This window comes from Patagioenas fasciata, chromosome Z (assembly GCF_037038585.1).
Source record: "Patagioenas fasciata isolate bPatFas1 chromosome Z, bPatFas1.hap1, whole genome shotgun sequence".
NCBI lineage: Eukaryota > Metazoa > Chordata > Aves > Columbiformes > Columbidae > Patagioenas > Patagioenas fasciata.
Genome location: NC_092560.1, coordinates 85049342 through 85060733, shown reverse-complemented (window position 1 = coordinate 85060733; position 11392 = coordinate 85049342). Strand labels below are relative to the sequence as shown.

The following is an 11392-nucleotide window of genomic DNA, read 5'->3' as shown; positions in this document are numbered from 1 at the left end:
GTAGCACGGGCAGGGGCGATTCAAACGCGGGGTCAGCGGCAGGGGCGCCCCAAAGCCAGCCCTGGGGACACCGCTGCCCGCTCACCCAGCCCTTCGACCCACACAACTCCTGCACAAACCAAAGAGCCGTGAGCTCGTGGCACACGTGCGTTGTGCTTCAGTTTCCATGGTACTTACATCTACCCGTTGACATCTGAGATTATTTCGACTCAGCTCTACACTGCAAAAATAATAGTTTTTAAAAAATTCCTTCAACCTGGATATAACGACACTGAAAATTCGAGATGGATGTTCTTGCTCTCTTAGTTGTGTTTAGCTGGAAGGGCAGTAATCCTCCTTTTTCGGGCAGGAAGAGGAGGATTTGCAGCCAGCCCTGTCTGAGCACCGCGTGCCAGGGATGGGGCTGTTGCGTTGCTTTCGCACCGTCGCTTACCCCTTTTTTGGGTGGTATTTCCCTGGCCACCACATGCGATGGAGCTGAAGGCTGGAGGGAAGTTCACGGCTGAGCCCGAACCAACGCGGCTTAACAGACTTAGAGGCCTCGCATCTCCCCTTCGGAGGGAGATTAGAGCGCGTTCCTCCTCCAAATTCGCCCCAGAAGCAGCGAACTTGGTTAATCTCGTTCGGGGCCTTGTTATCCTCTTTGCCGAGACTCATCCCATTGAAGGTGAAGCCTCCGCGGAGGTTTCCCAGGGATCCCAAGGCGGAGGTTGCGCTGCTGCTCACGCAATCTGAATTTAGGGAAAGGTGCTGGCTATTGCTGCATGGTTTTTATTAATTAATACTTTATGATGAATATTAATTGCGCTCCAACTAATATTCATCATAATCAACAGTCCAGAAGCTGTAACAGAGCAGTGAGCCCGCCTGCGGCTGGGACGCCGCTTCACGGCTCAGGGTCTGCTCTGATGGAAAACACAATATTTGAGCCTACGCTGCTCCGCAGTTCACTCTTTACGACCCAAATTCCTTGTGCAGGCTGGAATATTTTGGAGCAGTTTTCAAGCACCTGGAGGCATCAGCGATCAGTCCCGAGCTTCAGGGAATGGTGACGATGAGCGCTGGGCGAGCGCAGCGCACAGAACCGCCCGTGTCTCTCTACCTTGGTCCTTCAGAACTACCAAGCACCAGGTCCAATCCTCGCTTTTCTTCAGAAGCACCTTCTGGACGCAGAAATGCCAATTGCACTGATCCCCGGCCATTGACCGTTGTGCGTGGCAGCTGCCAGCAGCGCCGCTGGATTCAGTGTGAATTCCCGTTAAATCGGGGCGGCTGGGCGGCAGCGCTGGGGGCTCTGCCGGGGTAAGAGCTGCGAATCTGGAAACTGAAAATGAACATCCTCACGCTAGAAAGAAATGGCCGTTTCTTAACTGTGATCTGCCCTTAATGCCCAGGTAACGAAGGGACGGCTTTTCTTGCCTTGCCTTTAGAAGATCGCGTCCTGGAGCCCCGAGCGCGGTGGCGCCGCGTCAGCCCCGAGACAGGGGCACGTTCTCACCTTCAGGGACGTGATCTTATTAATTTTCCCGTGATCCGGCAGCACGTGGATAACGGAGAAGGTAGGTGGCTAATTGGCTAATTCCTTTTCTTTTCCTTTTTTTGTCAAGTAAGAACAGAAGAGCAGAGCAAAGTGAGGAAGAAAGGGAAGATGTAATACGACATACTTTCATGTAGTTGTAGTTAAAGAATCACAGAACACGTTTCTTCCGCCTTCTGCGAAGCCGCGGAGCGTTTCAAAAGCACCCGCACATTCAAACGGACGGCAATGCCGCGGTTCATACCTCTCTGCCATTGATCTCTAATTCTGCCATTATCCAATGAAAAATACCAATAGCAATAAACCAGAGAACTCGATGTGCCACAGACAACCTTCAAACGGATGGCTCGGTGAGGGAGAGGAGGAAATGAAGCACTTAAATCTCTCATCAGATGCTCCGAAAATTATTTCAGCTGCTAAAAATGCTAAACAAATTTTTATTTCAAAGGAGACGTTCCAAAATCTTCCCCTTTGATAATTGCTTTTTTCTTAAACCATCTGTCATGTATTTGGTGGCAGTCTCGGGGGGCCGGTGCCCCCTCCCTGAGCGCGGGTGAGCGCAGCCCCAGGTGGGGCTTTGGGACCAGCCCGTGCCCGTCCCCACATCCCACCGGCAGGAGCCTGGGACCCGGGCTCGGCCTCGGGCGGGCGCCGTTCCTGCTGCTTCGGGAGCCTTCGGGGATGCGCTCTCATGGGCTTCGTTAGCGCCCAGAAAACAGCAGAGAGGTGCTGGTGGATCTTGGCAGTGTTGTGGAGCTCCCCAAGGCCGGGTCCCTTGGGCAGGGGCCCCGCAGCGTGGTGCCCGTTTTGGGGTGCTGCGGTGCCCGAGGGTGCTGCTGGGCTGCGGGGCATCACCCACGCAGGATGGATGGGATGGGAGAGATGGATGGGATGGGGTGGGATGGGCGGGACAGGACAGGAGAGGGTGGATGGGATGGGACCGGATGGGGTGGATGGGATGGGGCAGAAGGGACAGGACAGATGGGATGGGATGGGATGGGATGGGATGGGATGGCATGGCATGGCATGGCATGACATGGCATGACATGGCATGACATGGCATGACATGGCATGGACAGGATGGGATGAGACAGTATAGGATGGATGGGATGAGATGGAATGGGACAGGATGGATGGGATGGCATGGACAGGATGGGATGAGACAGGATAGGATGGATGGGAGGGGATGGGATGGGACAGGATGGATGGGATGGGAGGGGATGGGATAGGATGGGACAGGGTAGGATGGATGGGATGGGATGGGATGGGATGGGAGGGGATGGGACAGGATGGATGGGATGGCATGGATGGGATGGGATGGATGGGATGGGATAGGATGGGATAGGATGGGACAGGGTAGGATGGATGGGATGGGATGGGATGGGACAGGATGGATGGGATGGCATGGATGGGATGGGATGGATGGGATGGGATAGGATGGGATAGGATGGGACAGGGTAGGATGGATGGGATGGGATGGGACAGGATGGATGGGATGGGACAGGATGGATGGGATGGGACAGACGGGGCTGCTGTGACGGCAGGTTCCTGCTTCCCAGCGCGACTGTCAGCGGTGGCTTCTGTCACTGACAGCTCCACGCTTGCTCAGTCAAGTGCTTTTTTTCCAAAACAACACTGTGAGAAGGTTTCAGATTTGCAAAAACGCTTTCAATTTGGTGATGTTGTTGGAAAAATATTTGCTTCCAAATCGGCGTGCAGTGTAAAACAGAAGGGCTTAATGCTTGCTGCTTTGCATTACATGCTTTGCTAAGGAATGAGCGCAGCTCCGGCAGCCTTTTCCCACTGCTGGGGAAGCTGAACGCTCGCTGCGGAAAACAGGATGTTATTGCCTGACTTCATTTTCTTATGGGGTTAGGATTTCAAATATCACTCGAAAATACCAAAGCTTGTGCTATTCATTGACAGATTGATGGCCCACACTGTGATTTGTAATACTTTGGTGAACATCTTGAAATACTTATGTCATGGCTGAGGTAAGGTTTGAAAAAAACACTTGCTTATTTTGTTACACTTTTGTAAATGTTATGGTTTGTGCTGATATTAGCGTGTTGCAAACCCAAACAGCGCTGTGCTCAGCTGTGCCTCTCCCGTTGCTGCTCGGGGACGTGGCGCTTGATTCCACGTGAGCCCCGTGGGGCTGGTCCCGCACCCCCAGGATGCGACCCTGGGCTCAAAGACCCCCACTCAGGGACACCCACCCCCCACGGGCTCCTGCTCCCAAACCCACGTGCAATATCCAGCACAGCACAATGAGCGGTGGAGAGGTGCAGCCGTGGGGGCAGCGCTCGGCTGGCAGTGGGGCAGGGCTTTGCAGGACATGGGGCCACGGCTGCTGTTCCCACACAGCGCGGCTGGTTCTTGCCCTGGGGGCTCCTCCGCACTGTGCCGGGGTGGGGATGCTCCCATGGCGGGAGATGTGGTGGGGATGCTCCCGTGGGGTGGGGATGCTCCTGCGGGATGGGGATGCTCCTGTGGGCAACCATGGTGACGATGCTCCCATGGGGTGGGGATGCTCCCGTGGGGTGGGGATGCTCCCATGGGTGGCTGTGGTGACAATGCTCCCGTGGGATGGGGATGCTCCCGTGGGGTGGGGATGCTCCTGTGGGGAGCCACGGTGACGATGCTCCTGTGGGGTGGGGATGCTCCCGTGGGGTGGGGATGCTCCCATGGGCGGCCGTGGTGACGACGCTCCCGTGGGGGTCCCACTGTCCCCGCAGCGGTGCTCCTCGCTGGGTGCTCACACCCCGAAGCAGCTGGCAGAACTGGTGCTGGGGCTGTGGTGGAAAGCTGATTTATCATTATTCTCAGCTGTGACACATTTTCCTTGGCTAGATATGCTGTGGTCCTTTTTTAAGTTAGACTTCTGAAATCTCATGATCCTAAGGGTCTCTTTTGACATTATAGCAACATTTTAAATGAATTTGCAGGAGAATACACGAGAGAGATAAAAAGTCAGGTTACTGCAGTGTGTGCTGAGCCATCTGACTGTGGGCAGGGCGGCTCTGGTGGCCGCAGGTGCCAGAGGCCCCAGACTGATCCAGCTGTGGGTGTGGGCTCCCCTGTCACTGACCCCACATCTTCCTGGGGTGCTGGGACACACTGCGCATCTTCCCGGGGTGCTGGGACACACTGTGCATCTTCGCAGGGTGCTGGGACACACTGCACACCTTCCTGGGGTGCTGGGACACACTGCGCATCTTCCCGGGGTGCTGGGACACACTGCACCTCTTCACAGGGTGCTGGGACACACTGTGCATCTTCCCGGGGTGCTGGGACACACTGCGCATCTTCCTGGGGTGCTGGGACACACTGCGCATCTTCCTGGGGTGCTGGGGCACACTGTGCATCTTCCCGGGGTGCTGGGACACACTGCGCATCTTCCTGTCTCGCTGGCTCGCGGGTGCCAGCAGTTGCAGCTCATCTGTTGGCAGTCGGCGATGTGCTGAGAAAATGTAGCTGTAGGATTAAAATAAAAAAGGCTATAGGGTGACCAGATGTTCTGGGCATCAAACCCAAGCAGTCTGAGGGAGCGGGGCGAGACGTCTCCTCTCAAATCACGGTCAGCTCTGGGGCTGTGTCTCTGCAGAGCGCTCAGTCCTTCGGGGCAGGTGAGCAGCCCGGAGGCTGCAGAAGGCGTCTTTCCCGAAGATGGGATGGTTCTGCATCTCTGTCTCCATCTGACCCCTGGCAATAAGCCGGACCTACATTAACTCTGTTTTTCACTGGGCATCCTCGGCTGCCTGGTCAACCTCTCCTTAGGGACAGAGCCCCAAAAGCTGCGAGCCCCCTGCGTGGCAGGATGGCGGCAATGCTGTTTTCCTGGGTACGCTCACTAAGAGTTTTAAAAGGTGCTTGACCCAGTGGGGGGCACTGTGCTCACTGTTTTGGGGTCCAAGGGGATCATCTGCAGAGCTGGGTTGCCCCGTTTCCCTCCTGCCCTGCCTGAAGATGCCCTGGGGCAGGAACGTCTCTCTTGCTCCTCTGGTTCCTGGGTATTTTGCTGTATGTGACAAGAGCCAGGGCTGAGCTGGGCTTTATCCTCACACAGGGTTTAACCTCAGTAGCTGTTGCTCAGATTTAAGCTCAGTAAGTTATGTGGCTTTTGGGGACAGCAGCCCGGTGGCTCCTGGACACCAAAGCCAGCAGAAAAACTGTCCTGATGGGCCGGCTTAGTTTCTCACCAGGGGAGGTGAGAACACTGGTCCCCTGGAAATGCTGCTGCAGATACAGGGAAAAAGATGAAGTTTTCTTACACCTTCCTCTCTATGATTCCGTGACAGTGGGACAAATCCTCCCCAGTTTCTTCAAGCGGTTCCCAGCCCAGCAGTTACACTTTACATCTCTCTCCTTCCTTTTCTCCCATTCCCAAATCATCTGGAATTTTGCTGCTTGGCCCCTTCTGTTCACATTTCCACCCATTCTTCCCAAACCATATGCAGGGGTTGGTTTGCAAAAGCAGAGCCTTGCGTGACTCCTGGAACAGCAGCGAGCCCCAGAGCAGGAGGAAATGCAGCTTGGAAATGAATCGCTCCCCCTTAAGATGAATGCAAATCAGGGAGCCTGAAGAATAGTGGGAAATCAAGTAAAGTTAAGTGCTGGAAACCATTACCTCCTGCTGGTAGTTTAGGACTGTACAAGAGCCAAGTCCGCAGACATCAAAGTGTTTACAAATTCAGCTAAAGTCAGCTCTCATGGTGCTGTAGGAAATGGGATGGGCTGATGGAGACCCAGTGTGGGTTTCTCCGTAACAGAAGAAAATTAATGCGAGAGGGAATTTTATCATATGAAATCGCTCTGTGCAGCTGACACTAAATTTCGGTGGTTGTTATAAGAATGACCTTTCAAACCGGTACCAGCGTTGCAGTATCTTCCTAGCACTTGCCTTTGGGGCCCATGGGGCGGGTGGTGTCTGCACAAAAACGTGTCTGAAAACTTGACCTCCCTTCCCTGCTTTGGTTGTCTTCTCATTTCTGGACACTGTGGTTAGTTTGGAAAGCCAAAGGGAAGTTCGTGCTTAAAGGCTTTCAAAAGCCAGGTTACCGAGCTCTTGGAATATTGATAGCCAAAATCCCTGAATCCTGCACTGCTTGAAGGCGAAAGTGACAGGGATAACAGAGGGAGAACTCTTGGTTGCCTCAATTTCTGACACTTCCTAGAAACGAGCAGTTGTTTTCTAGAACTTACGTGTCCCCTACCACATGGAGAGATGAATATGTCCGCACAAACACCGCCATGCCCATGTTAAGGTCGGCAGCCCCTTCCCTTGCGGCAGCCGGAGGGAAGATCCGCTCACCCCACGAGCACCCCCATGGGCCCTGCGGGAAGCACAGCAGACGACAAGCCCGACAGCGCCAGTTGCAGGGGCATTATCCACAAAGCATGTAATCCTATCCAAACCTCCGACAACAGTTTCACAGTACGCCAGAATTTCTTTTAGGACATTTTCTATTTTCATCCCGTGATCCCATGTAATACATAGTCTTGGCATTTCTTATCACTTCCAACCATGCATTTCTCAATTTTTTTTATGTTTGTTCCAAATTTCAGTGCTGTGCATCCTTTTTGCCTTAGACCAAAAGCATATCGCACATTCTCATCATTTTAATTAAACTAGGGCCAATCCAGGGCAAATGTTTGATTTTGACTCAAAAGGTGCATGCAAATCACAAATTCCATTTGATTCAAAATGGAAAAGGCTCCCTGCGATATCCTTACTGTATCTGGAATTAAGCAGCCTGCCAAATTCATGGCTGCGCGGCACTTTAAAAAGTGCCTGTGTTTTTGAAATTAAAAAATGAATCCATACATTAAATGTGGCTGCGCATGCATTGTTTTAAAGACCCACAGCGAATGCTGCAGTATAAAACTCAGATCTTTCCACTCGAGGCAAGCGCCGTTTGAATTTATCGACTCCGAACAAGCAGAGCCCTGGGTGTGGGTAGGGGCTGGGATTTGTGTTCGGTGTCTGCCGGAGCAGTTTCCTGGTCCTGCAACGATTTGCTGTTGCAGATGCATGGACGTGCGTGGTCCTGTGGGGCCGAGGCGGCTTCTGCCCCAGGAAAACCCGCGGTTTTGTGAGGACAGAGCTGGAAGCATTGACAGCACGGAGCTGTCTCAGCGGCTTTGCAGTGCTGGCTCTCCCTTCTCTGCCCGGTTCGCTGCAGACCCGGCGCCGGGTACCACACAGGAGATGCTGCGGAAGGAGGGGATAGATGCTCTTTGGCACGAGGGAACATCCCAGCGTGCCCAGAGACAAACCCAGCAGTGCTGCAGGCTCTGCCCTGCTCGGTGCCACCCTCGAGCGGTTGTTGGGTGGTGTCGGAAAGGCCCGGAGCCGCTGGCTGTGTCATCTGCTGGACGCGGCCTCTCCACCCTGGGAACGCGGGGCTTGTTCTCGGAGAGGTCATGGTTATCACGAAGCTGTTCCTCCTTCCTGTTTCCCAGCGCTGGCGGACAGCGGTTTTGGATCACTTCTCGGTCTTTATCCGCGGAGAGGTCCCTGATGTGACTCTTCCCATCGCGTTGCGGGTCCACTGAGCCCCGTGGGGGAGCAGCGCGTGTCCTGGAGCGTGTCCAGGGGACAGTGCGGCCGGGCCAGCGTCCTGGGGCAATGCCCAGAAAGCCAGGAAATGCCCCAGAAAAGTGATCAGGAGGGCCCTCCTGGTCCCATCAGCCACTGGCCCAGCCCTCCTCCTCCTCTTCCTCCTCCTCCTCCTCCTCTTCCTCCTCCTCCTCCTCCTCTTCTTCCTCCTCCGGTTGGTTCTCAGGTCCTCGTTTTCCTTCCCTGCCTGTTTTCCACAGGACCATTTTTCTTTTTCCCAGAGAAACTGTATTTGAGTTATTTATTGATAGTGCATTTTCACATGAAAAAAAATCTACAGGGCTGTAATTTGGATGTAATGTTCCCCAAAAGCCATTCAGGCAAAATTTCTTTTTAACTGTGGCTAATTACGTCTACTCTGTTGCTCAATACCAAAAATAAGAGCATCCGACATAATGTTTATTATTGCTCTCACAAAGGGGAAAAATCATAAATTCTTTCTAATGGGATCTTTAATAATAAAAAAGAACATAATCATTACTATCAAAAGATGTATGGCTTCCATGGGGTTTATTTACCAGCATTTTGTCTGATTAAATCTCTGTTACGCTCACAGCATTAATTATTGGAGACTAATTAGGCAAAGTTGCAATGTAAACCCTAACAAAAATAGTCTCTCAAACCCCAAACTCTCCTCGCCGCCCCCTTTCGGCGAGGTGAACTTTAGCTTGCAGCGAACAGCAGATTTGTCCCCGAGTGTCCCGCAGGTCCCTGGGCAGGTGGCGCGTCCCCGACGGGCGGTTTGCCGGCCCGGCCGCACCGCTGGCTCCGTCGGCGTTCAGCCGACTGGTGGTGCGGGTTATCGTGCAGCTCTGCCAGGAGCTGTGCGCCGCTCTTCTCTCCTTTGTGGATTCTGCGAGGTGCTCCGATTTGTTTTCCTCGTCCCTTTGCGGGTACCCGGCTGCTCCGCGACCCTTCCCACTGCAGCGCTCATCCCCCGCGCACCAGCTGCTCGCTCAGCAAAACAAGGACACAAATCCTTCTCCTCCCCACGGGGCAACTGTCCTGGGGTCCAACCTTTCTCTGGATGTCTGAAACAGAGCGAATTTCTGCTCACCTGCAGTTTTTCAGGAGTGCGGAAGGAGAGATTAAGCAGTGCCTTGCTGAACCTCAGCTCAATGTGCTCCGTCAACTCCCTTGCTCTGTGCTGGGGAGAAAAAACAGGTAAATGCAGCGCTGCTTTTTTGAACGCTAGAGCCATTTAATTAATGTTCAGTATCCCTAATTTGGGCTGGCAGTCGTATGAACCTATATCTCTAAGTGTCTCAGAGCTCCTTACAACAGTGTGCAGAGATCGGTGCAAACAACACTCGAGCACAGGCGGGCGCCTAACAGAAAGATCTTTGATCTCAAACATGCTCCAGGAGTTCTGCACATCTTCCGTGTCCCATCTCTGCCCCAGACTGCACATCCCAACTGTCTCCATCGCTCCCCCGAGGTCCCTTTGGCAGCCCCAGTGGCTGCTGCCGTCCCATGTCCCCATCCCGGGCTGTGCCCGTCCCTGGGGCTCAGCCTGCCCCATGCGCCCCACACACTGCACCCCGCAGCCTTGGCTTTTCCTGCAGCAGGATGACACTGTGTACTCGGCCCAGACACAACCCAGATTGCTTTCCTTGGAAACAGTCCCTTGCAGAATGTTTGCCTAAATAAAAATAATCATTACTTGAAGCCGTGTCCTTTCTGGTTTCCCAGCGAGGCACATCTGTAGGTTTTTGTTTTATTTTGGTTTGGTTTGAAGTGCTCAACGTTTTTCCCCGCCACCCGTAATCATGAATATTGCACAGAGGCATCCTCGGCACAGTGCGCCGCAGATTCCTCAGCACCGCAGCCATGGCTTCTTTTTCACATTTATTTCGCTGGGCTTTCCATATCAATTCCATCTCATCTGGCTAAAAATAAACGTGGAAAGTGGGATTTCTGTGCCTATCTCAGGCTGCCGCAGCTGCCGAGCAGATGTAGCTGCTTTCCAGTTTTCCTGTTTGTGAAATGGGTGCAGCTAAATCTGTCTGTAGCATAATTATTCGCATCCATGACAGACGATGCTGTAAAGGATGTGGCACCTACGGCTCCTTATGCGTTTTCACACGCTGTTCCTTGATGCACAGGCTCATATTTTTGCAGGTTGAAGGCCAAGAACATTGAAGTTACTTTTTACAGGAAATCAGTTGCAGGAGTGTAAAGAGTGAGCCCGTGTTACGGTTGCTGGAGATCCAACCTTGTACGTTGCTTATTTTTTCAGGGAGTAACATTCATTCATTAGCATTTCAATTTACTTATTATTTGGATAATGCTAATGCATTTTGAAAGGCTTTCTCAATTTCCATGGTTTAGATGGAAACAGACTATTCGGTATCAAAAGCAGTCCTTGTTGCACGCAAGAACGCGATTTCTGTGCTAATAAGTCTTTCCGCTACCTTTTTCCAGGTTCAAGCCCGCTTTGGTCAGAGCGATGGTGGCTGTTGGGGAACGGACGGCCCGTGGGCGGCCGTCGTGTTTAACTCCGAACCCGGGGTCCTGAGCTCCGCTCTGTGCACCCTGCACTATTTCACAGAGCAGAGGGCATGGAAGGTGCTTTCTTTACACAAGCAATAACTGGAAATGTAGAGATTTGTGCCCAAATCCACAGGAAAGGTGCAGCTGGCCCCGCTTTGGTCGCAGATGCCGTTGAAGCACATTAGAGCGCAGTTACCACCTCACCCGCTTAATCCCCCAGGCAGCCGGCGTCGGAAGCGTTTCACCCCGTTTTCGGTATCTCCAAACGCGGTGGGTATCCGAGCCTGATTTCTGATGGGGAGAAGCAGTGATAGCGCAGGGGCAGGTTTGCTCTGCCGCGGTTTGATGTCTGCTCCGGGTGCTGCGGATCCTCCAGCTCACCCTCGTGTCTGCTGCAGCTCAGGATCCGCCAGAACACTTCACAAAAGCTTTGTAATTGTTTTGTTCTGTGCACGTGCGAGGGCGTAACACATTTTTGGGTTTTGCCGTGTTTTCGCCCCCCGGGTGCTGAGCAAAGCTGGAACACCCCCAGCCCCTGGTCAACGTGAGATCCCAAGCAGTGTCCGAGACCCCCAAGCAGTGTCCAAGACCCTCAGCAGAGACAGCACCAAGAGAAATAACACTGCGCAACACCTACACATCATGGATGGTAAGGACCGAGGGCAACCAATAATTATTGCACAGCTTTATTGGTAGCTGATTAAAAATAGATCCAAAGATGTCATGTAACCATTACTTTT

At 53.1% G+C, this 11392-nt stretch overlaps 1 long non-coding RNA gene across 1 annotated transcript; it reads left to right on the top strand.

Moving 5' to 3' along the window:
• Window positions 1-1134: 1134 nt before the first annotated feature.
• Window positions 1135-10980, top strand: LOC139826407 (uncharacterized). The gene is made up of 3 exons (XR_011736440.1): window positions 1135-1559; window positions 3464-3531; window positions 10584-10980. It is a non-coding gene; the product is annotated as an uncharacterized lncRNA (long non-coding RNA).
• Window positions 10981-11392: the final 412 nt, after the last annotated feature.